We start from the raw sequence: 12,861 nt of genomic DNA on the forward strand, positions 1-12,861 counted from the left end.
TCCTGCTAGAACAGATAATCAACAAAACTGCAAAAGGAATACAGTTTCTTAAAAGTGAACAAGTTGTACTCAGATCTATGGTCCTCCAGAATAGAATGGTGCTCGATTATCTACTAGCTGCCAAAGGGGGTACCTGTAAAGTTATATAACAAGAATGCTGCACCTGGGTACTTGATAACTCCTCCCAGGTTGAGGACATCAGAAAACCCACTCCAAGGGGTTGGTATCACCTTACACGATATAAACGAAGGTCATGCCGGCTCACTGTTAACTTAGATTCAAAACACTTTTGGTTCACTGGGCTCTTCTATTCTACATGGTATTTTAACCATTGTTGTCATAATTGCCACTTTTGCAATGAGAGTTTCCCTACCTTCTGCCATGCTGTGCTAAACAGGTGTCTCACTTGCCCGTCGAGACCAGACTGCTCCCACTTGAAATAGAGACATCTCTAAGGAGATGCCTCCAAAGATGCCTCCAAGGAACAGGAGATAGTAGATCTGTTATGACAAATGTCTGATGCTGAATTGTATGAATTTTTGAATTAGGACCTTAGAGGCTGATGATCTATGCCTCTGAAGCAACTTCCTTTCTGTGACAATCCCTGTGCCTAGCCACCCTATCCCTATGCACCTGAGTACCTGAGCCTCTTTGATTGATTCTATGCACCAATCCTGTTCCCTGTGGTCGACGCCCTGTCTAAGGGTTGAACAAATGGGGGTGGGGGTGTTGATGTGGCAGGATTGTGATGCTATGCTATGTTATGTAGGATGCTATGATATGTGATGCTATGCTATGTTATGCTATGCTCTGGTATGCTACATTAGGCTCTTGCATGCAGTTAGGCATCAGATCCTCCATGTTGCCTTTGCCTCCGTCTGTTTCCCTCTGCCTCCCTCTGCACTCCGCTCAGTGGACATGCCCAAACGCCTCCTGGTGCAGATTAGACAAACACCCTGCAACAAGGCAAAGGGATATGTCAGACCTTCTCTTCCGCTTGCTCGCTGATATATGGTAGATAACAGTAGGGGTTCTGTGAATACCGCTTATCCATAGTACAACACAATATACCCAGCCGAAATCCCTGCAAGGCTTCATCACAAGGTCACAAGTGAGATGGTGACAGCTATTGCCAAATGTCTGCAATTTCGTGCCAAGTACCTCCCAACATTGTGCAAATGCTATAATATATTAGTGATTGCATATGATATACTATATAACCTGCTCTCTAAGGGCTGTCCCAAGAGAGCTATGTGTGCCAACTGCCTGGGCACTTGTCCTGCTGTATTTGCCTGCTTATCAGCTGATCACTCTGTATGTTGTGTATTTGCTATCTAATACAAGAAGCTTGGCTTACCATCCGTCTGTGTCTAATCTCCTTGTTTGCTGCAAGCTGAGGCTGATGCTGAGGGGGCCGCTGGGAAGGGGCCCGATCTTGGCTACCACATTTGGCTCCTCCTTATCTTTCATCTTTGGTTTCCTTTTATGTTCCTTCACAAACGCTTCGCTCTCAGTCTCTTTTAACTGTTCCACGTCCTCCCTGCGCTCAGTCTCGTTTCCATTCTTTTTCTCTATTGGCTGCATTACACTGAAATGCGCTGCCTCTTACTCTGCGTTCTATTTCCCGGTACTCATCCTTACATTCTGCTCTTAAAGCCCACCTTTTGTAATTTATTCCATGATATTGTAATCAATTTTAAGTACTGTGTTTTGACATTGTAAAGCACTTTGGCATACAGTGCTTAATGCATATACACACAATTCCTCCTACATGTCTTCCTATGCTCAGATTCACCCTCTTGTGCCCAGATTCAGCCACATATGTACATATTCTACCCCATACATTTTGGGACATATATATATATATATGCTTGAACACAACAACGATGTGAAAATGTTAACTTTCTATGCTGTGGCGCATCCAAGATGCACCCACCCAGGCCGACATCCAAGATGCACGGGGAGGTCAACCCCTGCATCCGAGGGGTGGTGATCGTGTTTTGAGGCTGAGACAACTGGAGACCAGATTCATTTTGGATCTTGACACAAAATTTCCTAGGGGGCACAATGTAGATGAGGAGCAGTATACTTTTTTGGGCACTTAAGCCTGTGACCAAGCCCATTTATCTGTATATATTCTCTTTGTCCTTCCTGCCATTTATGCTCTGTTTTTCTCTGCCCGGAGTTATCTTAGTTTGCTGATTGGTTGCTTTCTTTATTTTGGTTTTCTTGCTTCACATTTGTTGGTTTGGTGCAGGTCATTTTTGATTTCAATCTTTTCCTGCTTGTCCTAGCTGATTATTTTGCAATATATGGGGAGAGTGGTCCAATTTATGTCCTGCTGACTTTGGTTACTCACATGTGGCCTCGTGCTGTACACACTAGTGTTTTTTCCTTTATAATTGTGATATTGTTCCTAATCATTTTTCCTATATTTGGATCTTACTGGTCTGAGCCGATTTTGTGTTCTGGATTTGTCATATTGCCTTCTAGCTTCTGGCCTTATGTACTTTTTCATCATGGTCTGCTATTATAGTTTTAGCACTTGCACTTTGACGACTAGGCAGCTATTTTAACTAACTTTGCACAGCCATATTGATGCACTTGCACTATCCTCTTATTCTGAGGTTAGTTCAGGCACATTGATGCCGTGCTGCTCCCCCCCCCTCCCTTTTTTGCCTATTTGGAATGTACTATTAACATCTTACGATCTAGCTGCTATCCTTGCATTTTGCACTTATGACCATGCTGGCTGTATTTTTATGCAGTATTTCTAAACATTTCAATCCAGTTCACTGGTTTTAACCTCCTTTTTATCATCTTATTGTGGTCGACCAGTTTTTATTATCATCTGTGTGTTATTGGGAATAATTTACTTTGTTATGAGGTTCCTTGTTTATTTACATGGGGTGTACTCCGATGTTGTTTTTTTTTTTAGTGTGGTCTGTCATTCTTTCTATGTTGCATGGCCGTTTTACTATAATTGTAGCACTGTATGGCCAAGCACATAGAACTGTATTTATTGAAATCAAATGGTGGGTTTAAATTTGTACATCTGACTATTAGCAGAGGTTTTGGTTTTTGGCACTGTGCCTCCATTCCTCTGTTATAACATGGACTTACACTCCTTTCCAACATGGCCACTCTTATTCCTACATGTTCTGCGTGAAGTGTTGCCATAGACACAGTCAAGGGACTTCATGTTAGTGTGTGTACTTAGCATTGTCTAATCTCCTCCCCCTCACGTGATCAAGCGCTCAGTATAGCGCGAAACGCGTTGTTTGCAGGCTGCCCTGCCTAGGCGTCCTGCTGTTTTGTCCTGTATTTATGTGCTGCTCTGTACGTTTTTGTGCCTTGCATTTTGCACTTGGCCTTTTAACAATTGTTTTTGGATTAATATTAAAAGACACCAGTAACTTTCAATGCTGTGTCTCTGGTGTTTTTTTTCGACCCCCCACAGAACCTGGCACTTGCTTCGCTGTGCCTGCGGCGAGTGCGTTTTCATCTCTTCCTCCTTTTTTCCAATAGATGTATATATATATATGTATGTATGTATATATATATATACATACATACATATATATGTATGTATGTATGTATATATATATATATATATATATATATATATATATATATATATATATATATATATATATATATATATTGCCTAGGGGCTCTCCCAAAGCCAAGGTTTATCATTATCATTTTGCCTTAAACATCCATACGCCACACCACTTACACCAAACAGACTCATCACCCAAACATCAATACCCAACACACTCCTTCCTCAATGCCAAACACACACAAACCACCCCCAACATTCACAGACACACACAATTCCCTCTATCAACTCCTTTGCCCACATTTCCACCTTTTCATCCCTATCACACCACGTGCTGATGTCCTCAAATGTTTTACCATTGCTGCCAGCACCGGGGCGAAGATCTGGGACGCAAGACGGTGACTAGCAGCAACAGAGCCTTTGCATTCATGTGGCTTAAGCCCCTGATATGGGGTATTGGTACGCAGGAGGCTCTGCTGTTCCATACTTCCCTTTCCAACCATAGATGCTCCTCAACATGGAAGGTAGCAAGTCTGGCACCGTCCCCGGCTGCACTCTACAGAGGTGGTAATCTTAAACTGGACATTGGCATCTGTGGCTTAATATGGACCACTGAGACTGGTTCATGATCAGCAGAATAAGAGGGATTTCGTCAGCCTATGTTTTTAATTTTAGGTATAGGAGCCCAACAGCACAATGAAGCACTACCAGCACTAAAACCTCCCGCGCCTCGAATTTGTCTCCTTCCTCCTCTTTGTTGCACAAAACATTTATTAGGGCAATTGTAATATTCCCAGAAATAAACTCCTAATGATTCCACTGGTGGGACGTCCTCAATACTATTCCTCAAAATAAATAATTAAATGTTTGGCACCTGTTTGGTTATTCAATGATGCTTCATCCAACCGACTCCTATAAATTAATACTCATGTGGGGTTGTTCAACTCTAAACAAAAACAGACAGTGGCTGGAGCAGCTTTCTTCATGCTCTTTTTTTCATGTGTAAAGGAAGGGATATTGTCTCAACTACAAGACTTTTAAAAGATTTTGAAAAGGTCACCAACAAAGTAATGGCCAGTTTAAAATAGACTGGGAAAAACCCTTCTACCTTAAATGTGCAAGTAGAACGAGTAAGTAGATCCAAGTCACACATGCCACAGCCACCCAGTAGCTATCACTAGGAGTTCACTTCCAGTTCAGAGTGACATGAGCAAAGCATTGTGGGTATGCAAATTAGCTGAATTGCAAGCCTTTTGTTCCAGAATATTGTCTTTGTCTTACTGGGCAGTGCATTCTATACATTGCTTCTTCAACCCAAGACAGACAGACAGTTTGCAAGTCTACAGACAAATGTAGAACCATTTCACCTCACCTAGAAGTCATCAGTGCAGTATTGGGTGTCAGCCTTGAGGCTGGAGCATTGGGGTATGTTTGGCAAACACCAGCAAACTTATGGTGGGTTCAAAAAGGCTTGACAAAACGCCCTTCCACCTAAAATTAGAAAGTAGATTAAGCCATTTGAGCCAAATCACGCATGCCACAGCAACATGCAGTAGCCATTAGCTGACATTGACATCCAGTTCATAGCCACATGAGCAAAGGATGGATTGTGATTATGGGGGCAGAGGTGATGGTGGAGGAAGGGCATTAAGGTGCCATCAGTGATATCAGATGACAATCCTGCCATAGCTTGAATCGTAGACAAGCGCTAAAGGATAATGCTGACATATATCCCTATAGCCAGCATGACAATGTCTTCGTACAGTGGCAATATGACATTATTGAGCACAGCAACATTGGTGTTCTTACAGTGGCACTACTGCATACATTGGCACAGTCAACATGAAAAGGGCTTCTTACCATAGCAGTATGGTATTATTGGGCACAGCAACATGGGTTGGTATTTATAGGGTCATTACTGAATATATTGGCAAAGCCATCTGGAAAATGTCTTCATACAGTGAAATATGGCATTGGGCTGAGCAACATGAGTGTATTCATACTTTGGCAATATAAAATAAAATTGGGCACAATGAAAATTACTGCATTTCTAAGGTGCACATCGGCCATTATTGGGCACACCAAACATCAATGTGTTCTTACAATGGCACAACTGTGTATATTTGTTCAGGCAGCATGAACATGTCTTGTGATAGTGGCAATATGGCAATATTGGACACAGCAAAATTCAAGTGTTTTTACAGTACAGTACTAGCATTTGTGGACACAGTCAACATTAGTACATTCTTACGGTGGTGAAACTGGCCTATAATGGCACAGCCAGGATGAGAGTTTTGTTACAGTGATAATGCTGGTATTATTAGCCAGAGCCAACATGTGTGTGTGTTCTTACAGTGTGTCATGCCCACAACATCGTGCTCCACATCTCGCCCAACCTTGGGCTGGTTTAGCATTCCCCTCCGGGCCACCAACCCCTTTACCTAGGGATCCTCAGAATCTGGGGTGGCCATATGGATGGACTGGTGAAGCAATGGAGAGGCAGGAGGTGGAGAACCACATTCCCCAGAAGTCTGTGTAATCATGCAAGCTTTCTGACCTCATGGGGGCCATTTGCGGCCTTAGACTATTTAAGCCACGCCCACCACTACACTGATGCTTAGCTTCCTGGCTTACCTGCGTGCTTAACTGAACCTGGATCCAGCCTTGCCTCGAACAGCTCGTGCATTTAGTCCATGCCTGGGAAGCCACTGGCAACACCTGTACGAGAAGAGCAGAAGGTCACATAAACACCTGTGTCTGGAAAGTCTCTGCAACGTCTGCAAGGGAAGAACAGAAAGTCACATTCACGTTCCAGCCAGGACATGAGACTATTTGCATATTCAAACTTACTAAGGGGGTAATTGACCGTGTTTCTTTTCGTCTCAATGAGGCAGGGCAGTTCCACCAACAATAAAGGCATGCTAGACAAAGTCGGGCGGTAGTGCAGGCTACGGTGGTGGAGTTAGCGGAATCTCCCATTTGCTTTCTATTGCGGTATATGAGTGGATTATTTTTCTTAAGCTCCCGATTGGTTGTCTCCCCGGCATCGGCCACAGAGTTTTTATATTCTGAAAGCGGCATTACGCCACTAATTGATCAACTGCAAATAGCCCCCATTTCTTTATGGCTTTCGATCTGCACAAACGACAAGGCTCTCCTAAATAAAATGATCTTAACAGACATACTCATCCTAAAGAATAGAGTAAACTAGTGAAAAAATATGGAATGCATTGTAAAAGTCAGAGGGAACCTCATTGCACGTTTGATAATATCTCACTAGAGACCAATATGTATGCTTTGTTCTTTTTCCCTTGGGATGACCATCCGCGCCAGAAATATTTAATCCCACTTTTAAATAGTCTTGGTTTTAGACAGTGTCGAGTATCCTATTATTATTCGCCACTGGCAACTGAATTTAGAGTATGCTGGTTCCTGTAACATTTTATCCCAGTTTTAATGAGGATTAGGGAGCACGGGATCTCAGTGGGCGAGTAAGTGCTGTTTATTTATTTATTTCAATTTCATCCACTATTTGTTATTGATGTTTTGACTTTTCATGTTTATTCTAGCATTGTTTTCTATGTAATTTGTGGTTACCAGTAATTTGGTCGAAAACCAAATGATCGAATGCCATTTGGTGGAATGCCAAATGGTCGAAAAAATGGTCGATTTTGTTTTTATTTTTTATTTTTTTATGGGGGGATTCCCCCCATAACCCCCCTTTTTCTTTATTATTTTTTTTTTTACCAACCGAAACGAAAAAAAAATATATAAATAAATAAATAAAAAAATTCGACCTTTTTTTTCGACCAATTGGTATTCGACCAAATGGTCATTCGATCTTTTATTTTCGACCAAATGACTGGACAGCGTAATTTGTTATTGGAGCCTTGAGCTTATTTTTATGTATGTTTTACTGTTGTAATGTGTATGGAATTTTTAGATTCTGACTAAAGAATATTTACTACCTATTGACTTTGCCGTTCCTTAATCCGAGCACGATCAGTGATTCTCAACCCGCAGATGGAAAAGACGGCGGGAGCTTGATTTAGGAAAGTGAATTGCATTGAAGGCTAGAGTTCCAGATAATAGACACTTTTTAGAATCAGGTACACCCAGTGAGGTAGCTGGGAGAAGCCACAAAGCCAGTGTTGGGACATTCCTGACCTGGGTAGCAGCACTCTCACATCGGAAACACCATTTGGTGGCCCAGCGCAGTAACTGGGAGAGACTTTAACAAATACTCAGCAAAGTGGTCAAGAAAAGACATTAGCAAAGCCAGTGCAGTAACTGGTCAAGCATCCTTTGTGGAACACGCCTGAAGAAGCCTCTCTCTTCAGCCAAGGGAAGTGCTACAAATGTCCTTGGATTGACACTCTCTCCAGCCTACGGTTCTCCAGGTGATTAGATATTCTTGGGAAAGTGGTTGTATCAAGGGGTGATGACACCTATTCTTATTAATTATGTCCCTTGTTTTCAGGGAACTCTGCAACCTCCAAGAGGCACTAGCTGGGGCCCCTCAAGACCACCAAACACCCACACCCTCTGCCAAGCTCCAGCCTCCCTTTATTTAAACAGGAGCCATGCATCCTGGTAGAGATGATGAGGGAATCATGATGCTCCCATCAAGGCTTCACAGGTTTACAGAAGGCTAATGCTTTTCTTAGCCTGAGTGTCATGGATCCTTTAACCTCAGCCACAGATGTGGCCATGGTACTACAGGATCTCAGATTGGATTTACAGGCCAGCTGTGCTGTAGCTAATGCCCTGTCCCAACGGGTCAAAGACCTTCAAGTCCAATTAGCTTGGGCCGACCTCCACAGCCAGTTCATAACTCTAGTGTTACAGAGTAGATTTATGGTGGGCAGATTAACATTCATTGACCGTGGAGCCACCAGAAATGACATGGACTTAATGTATGATGCCTGATTAAAAATACCAACTGAGAAGAAAGTGATTCCAGAGCACGCCTGGGTAGTCGATGGCTCGAAACCGACTTCAGGGTCTGTAACCAGGTACATGCAACCATTGGTCTTTCTCTGTGGGAATGGCCACGATAAGTTATACAAGTTGATCTAATTGATGCCCCACAGATCTGACTCATATAAGGAATACCATTGCTAGCAACTCAAAACCCACTCATCGACTGGAGAAAATGGGTGGTGGATCTCTCCTCTCCCTCCTGTGAAGGGCAGTGCTATCACATGAACCTGAACCAAAGGACCAAGACCTACTGCTCATGGGATGATAGAGGTTCCAGGATGTGCACCAAAAAGAAAGGACCATTATTTCTAACCTCACCACCCCTTTGAATTCTCAACTGCATTGTACTTTTTTTCATGCCAAAAAAGAAAGGTTACCGTAGGACATATATAGACTACCATGCACTAAATAAAATTTTCGATAAAAATCAGTACCCATTGCCTCTAATTCCAGATCTACTTGATCAATTAAAGGATACCATCATGTCTGGGTCAAAAGCAGTTGACGAGTTGAAATGGCATTCCAGGCTAAGTATGGTTCCTATGAGTACCAGGTGACGGCATTTGGATGTGCAATGCCCCAGCAGCATTCCAGTATTTTATGAATCACATTTTAAGGAAATTGCTTGATGCGTGCCCAGATGTATATATAGACGACATACTAATTTCTTCTAAGTCTTCAGCAGAGCACACAGAACTTGTGAGGGCAGTACTAACCCAGTTACCCAAGAACCATATGTATGCAAAATGAGAGAAATGCTTTGTTCAGGTGAGATAGGTCAAATTCATGGGATTTATACCCACTTTACAGGTAAAGGTAATGGACAATCGAAAGGTTGAAGCAATTCTACAATGTCCATCTCTGACTACAGTGAAAGGAATTCAGAGCTTGCTGGGGTTCACAAATGTCTACAAACACTTCAGTACATGGTGGTTGAGCACCCCATCTCCAAACTCCTTTGGAAAGGAAAGAAATGTACCTGGACCTCAGAGGCAGTGAATGCTTTCGTTGAATTGAAGAGATTGTTTACCACAACCCCTATTTTGGTACACATGCAACCTGATCTTCCTTTTGTGCTGGAAACTGACGTATCCAATGTTGCCATGGGAGCGGTCTTAATCCAGAGGGACCCTAAGCATAGATTGTGTCACCCAGGGAAATCGTGGTCATGGCTATAAAAGTTGCTTTCCAAGAATGGATGCAACATCTTTTGGGTTCAAAACACCAAATCACAACATACACAGACTATGGCAATTTGCAATTTTTGAAACCAGCCTACAGCTTGTTGGCATTTCAGCTTCGACTGATGATTTTCCTTGCTGGCTTTGATTTTGCCATAACCTGCCACCCTAGACTCAGAATGTCAGATCCAATGCACTGCGAAGTGTGGGCCTCAATGCAGAAGAAGAGGAGGGACACGAAAAACCACCAGACCCATCTCATATAATTCCAGAACATACATTTGTGGGAGCAACATGAACCCTGGATCGGTCCTCAACATTCTACATGGTAATCAAAAATCATCAGTCTTGAGATGCATACTAAACATGGGTAGCCACCGGGCAGACAGATCCCTGAGAGATGGCCCACTGTATCAAAGTGAAGCATTGTATCCAACAAAAAAACTACAGGAACAAGTGCTATCAGAATACCATGTCTCCCTTCTGGCGGGTCACCGTGAGATTAAGAAGACCCTTCATAAAATACAACAGCAATTCTTGTGGTGCACGCTATGAGAGGATACAGAGACATATGTGAAGACATGCCGAGTGTGTGCCCAGCATAAGAAGCCACAACAAAAACCCTAATGGCTTCTCCAGCCTCTACCAATACCATCCACACTGTGACATACATGGTTGTTAGACTTTATAGTGGTCTTACCAAAGAGCAAAGCGTACATGACAATACTAGTTGTGGTAGAACACCTAACCAATCAGGGACATTTTATTTCACTAAAAGGAGACCCTTCAGCACAAGAGATAGTAATCATGCTTAATAAACAAGTGGTTAAGTTACATTGGTTAACCTCTGTTCTTATCTCAGACCAGGGCAAGCCAGTTCCTATTGCATTTTTGGAAGGCATTCACATAAACGTAAATATACACTCCTGCCTTTTGACCAGTTAAAACTTGCAAACGGGGAGGTCAATTACAGGGTGTAGGACACGTGTCCTTCAGGTGGAAGCCCCCACACATTCAAACAACAGGGCAGAACTAGTTTCTGTGTGGTTCCCAAGGAAGGGGAGATGGAAATTACAAGGTGTAGGCAAACAGTCAGGGACAATAGATGAAACGGGCAGGACAGATTACTAGATTGTTGTTACTGGGGAGTGGAGGAGGTTATGTAAAGGGTCCTACCAAGGTTCAGTAACAGGAATGAAGGTGGCAATTACAGGTTAGGACAAATGGCTACAGACAGGCAAGTGCAATAGATGAAAAGGGCAGGCCAGATTGTTAGGTCAGGAAGAAATGTAATGGGCCAGCTGTAAGCTGTAGATTACCCTTGCTGCAGAGGCTGGTAGCTGGGCTGGGAACAGGTTTAACGACAGGGGGAGTTGGCCGGTCTTTGGAAGGAATGGAATCCCTTTGTTGCTGGCTCTAAGCTGTTTGCCTATGCTGGGAACCGGTTTAACGACAGAGGGAGTTGGCCAGGCCTTGGAAGGAATGGAATCCTTTTGACTGGAATTCCACAGATCCTCACAATATAAAGTCACAGACAGTGAAAGATGAAAATACATTTGGGAAAATGAAAAGTAAAAATACAGTAAACCCACAGTAAACGCCAAGTGACATATATGTGAAACACAGGTAAAGACTGTCAGGGGTCCACACATGGAGACTGCCAGTTCCACAGGTTATCCATCTACCTATCACTTTTTTCTCACTCTTAGATGGTGAGGATACAGTTTTACAAGAATAATTTATTATATAGTCTGGGAATTTGTTAAGAAGTATCATATCTTATCTGATTTCCGGGGGTAGGGGGGGTCAACCAGTGCCTTCCACTGTGGGTCAATGTTTTAATTTGATTCTTATTTGAATGATGTCCACCTCAACAATGGTTACTTTTATGTCATTTTCATGATTACAAAAATAGCAGAAATTAATTGTCTTGTAAAATTTTAATTCAATTTTGGGACAATCTTGGGAATCTCAAAATGAAAGAATCATTGATAAGCTTTTTTATGAAGTTGATTCAAGTAGTGTGAACGATACATATGGCCTTGTTCTACGAGGACAACCTGGTGATGCACTAGGGATTGTCAGTGAAGTGAGGAAGGAGAAAGGAGGTGTCTCTGCTACTCTCTTACAAAGCTTGAACAATAATTATTGTGTACCACATTTGGAACGGGTGACCACAGACATCCCATGGGGAGTGGGAAGGTTAATACCTCTCCTGCTGTTGAAAATTAGGTAGTGCTGGTTACTAGAAAAGGGAATGCCTTTCAAAAATGTATAAATGCTTATCATTAATTTTGGGACTCATGAGAGGTGAATAAAGTAAATCAAATTAAATCAAATACCATAATTATGGGCAAAAGATGGAGCAGCACAAATAATCAAGTCTTTCATATTGATGGTATTCTGCTTGATCAATGGACCATTTTTATTATTTGGCGTATGCTTCTCTAAGAGTGGGGTTGGACAAAGAATATTGAAAAGCAGCGGGCAGCTGACAAACAATCTGGCGGAGGCAATTCGACATCTCACCAAATTCATCCCTCTCAGAGGCATCTCTGAAGGCCTTTAGAGCGAAACCAATAGACTTAAAAGGCTTATGCTGCAGAATTAATGGGATATACAAATTCAAATTCTTTTAGTAGTCCATAATGTATTTCTTTGGAAACTATTACAAGTTTGACAAGAAAACCCAGAAGAAATTATTTAAGCAGAAATAGGGATCACAAGAAAATTCAAAACATGATGAGAAATATCCTGTTTAAAGTCTGGTGTAGAATCACGAAAGATAAAGAGTGTAAAATCCCAAAATCTTTATTTCATGAAGTAATTACCACTAGTAGCATCAAAAGGTTATTGTGGCTAAAACATGTTGAAGAGAACATGCGTCTCTCTTGGTAGTTTTAGATTGGTGGCATGAGAAAGGTAGAGTCCCAGATGACTACGGATTTGAGTTAAAGAGTTTGGTCCATGTATTTACTGGAGCCCAGCAACTGGTAATTTCTTCAAAGAAAATTCAGTTGGCAGCATATTTTGAGCACTCTGACAAGTATGATTTGCAGAGTTCCCTCTGCTGAATATTTTGCAACACAAATCACAGATTGTTCATGTTGATTACATTTTGTTTGCCAATTACCT

Source organism: Ambystoma mexicanum, chromosome 10, assembly GCF_040938575.1.
Source record: "Ambystoma mexicanum isolate Mex_15411 chromosome 10, UKY_AmexF1_1, whole genome shotgun sequence".
NCBI classification, from domain to species: domain Eukaryota; kingdom Metazoa; phylum Chordata; class Amphibia; order Caudata; family Ambystomatidae; genus Ambystoma; species Ambystoma mexicanum.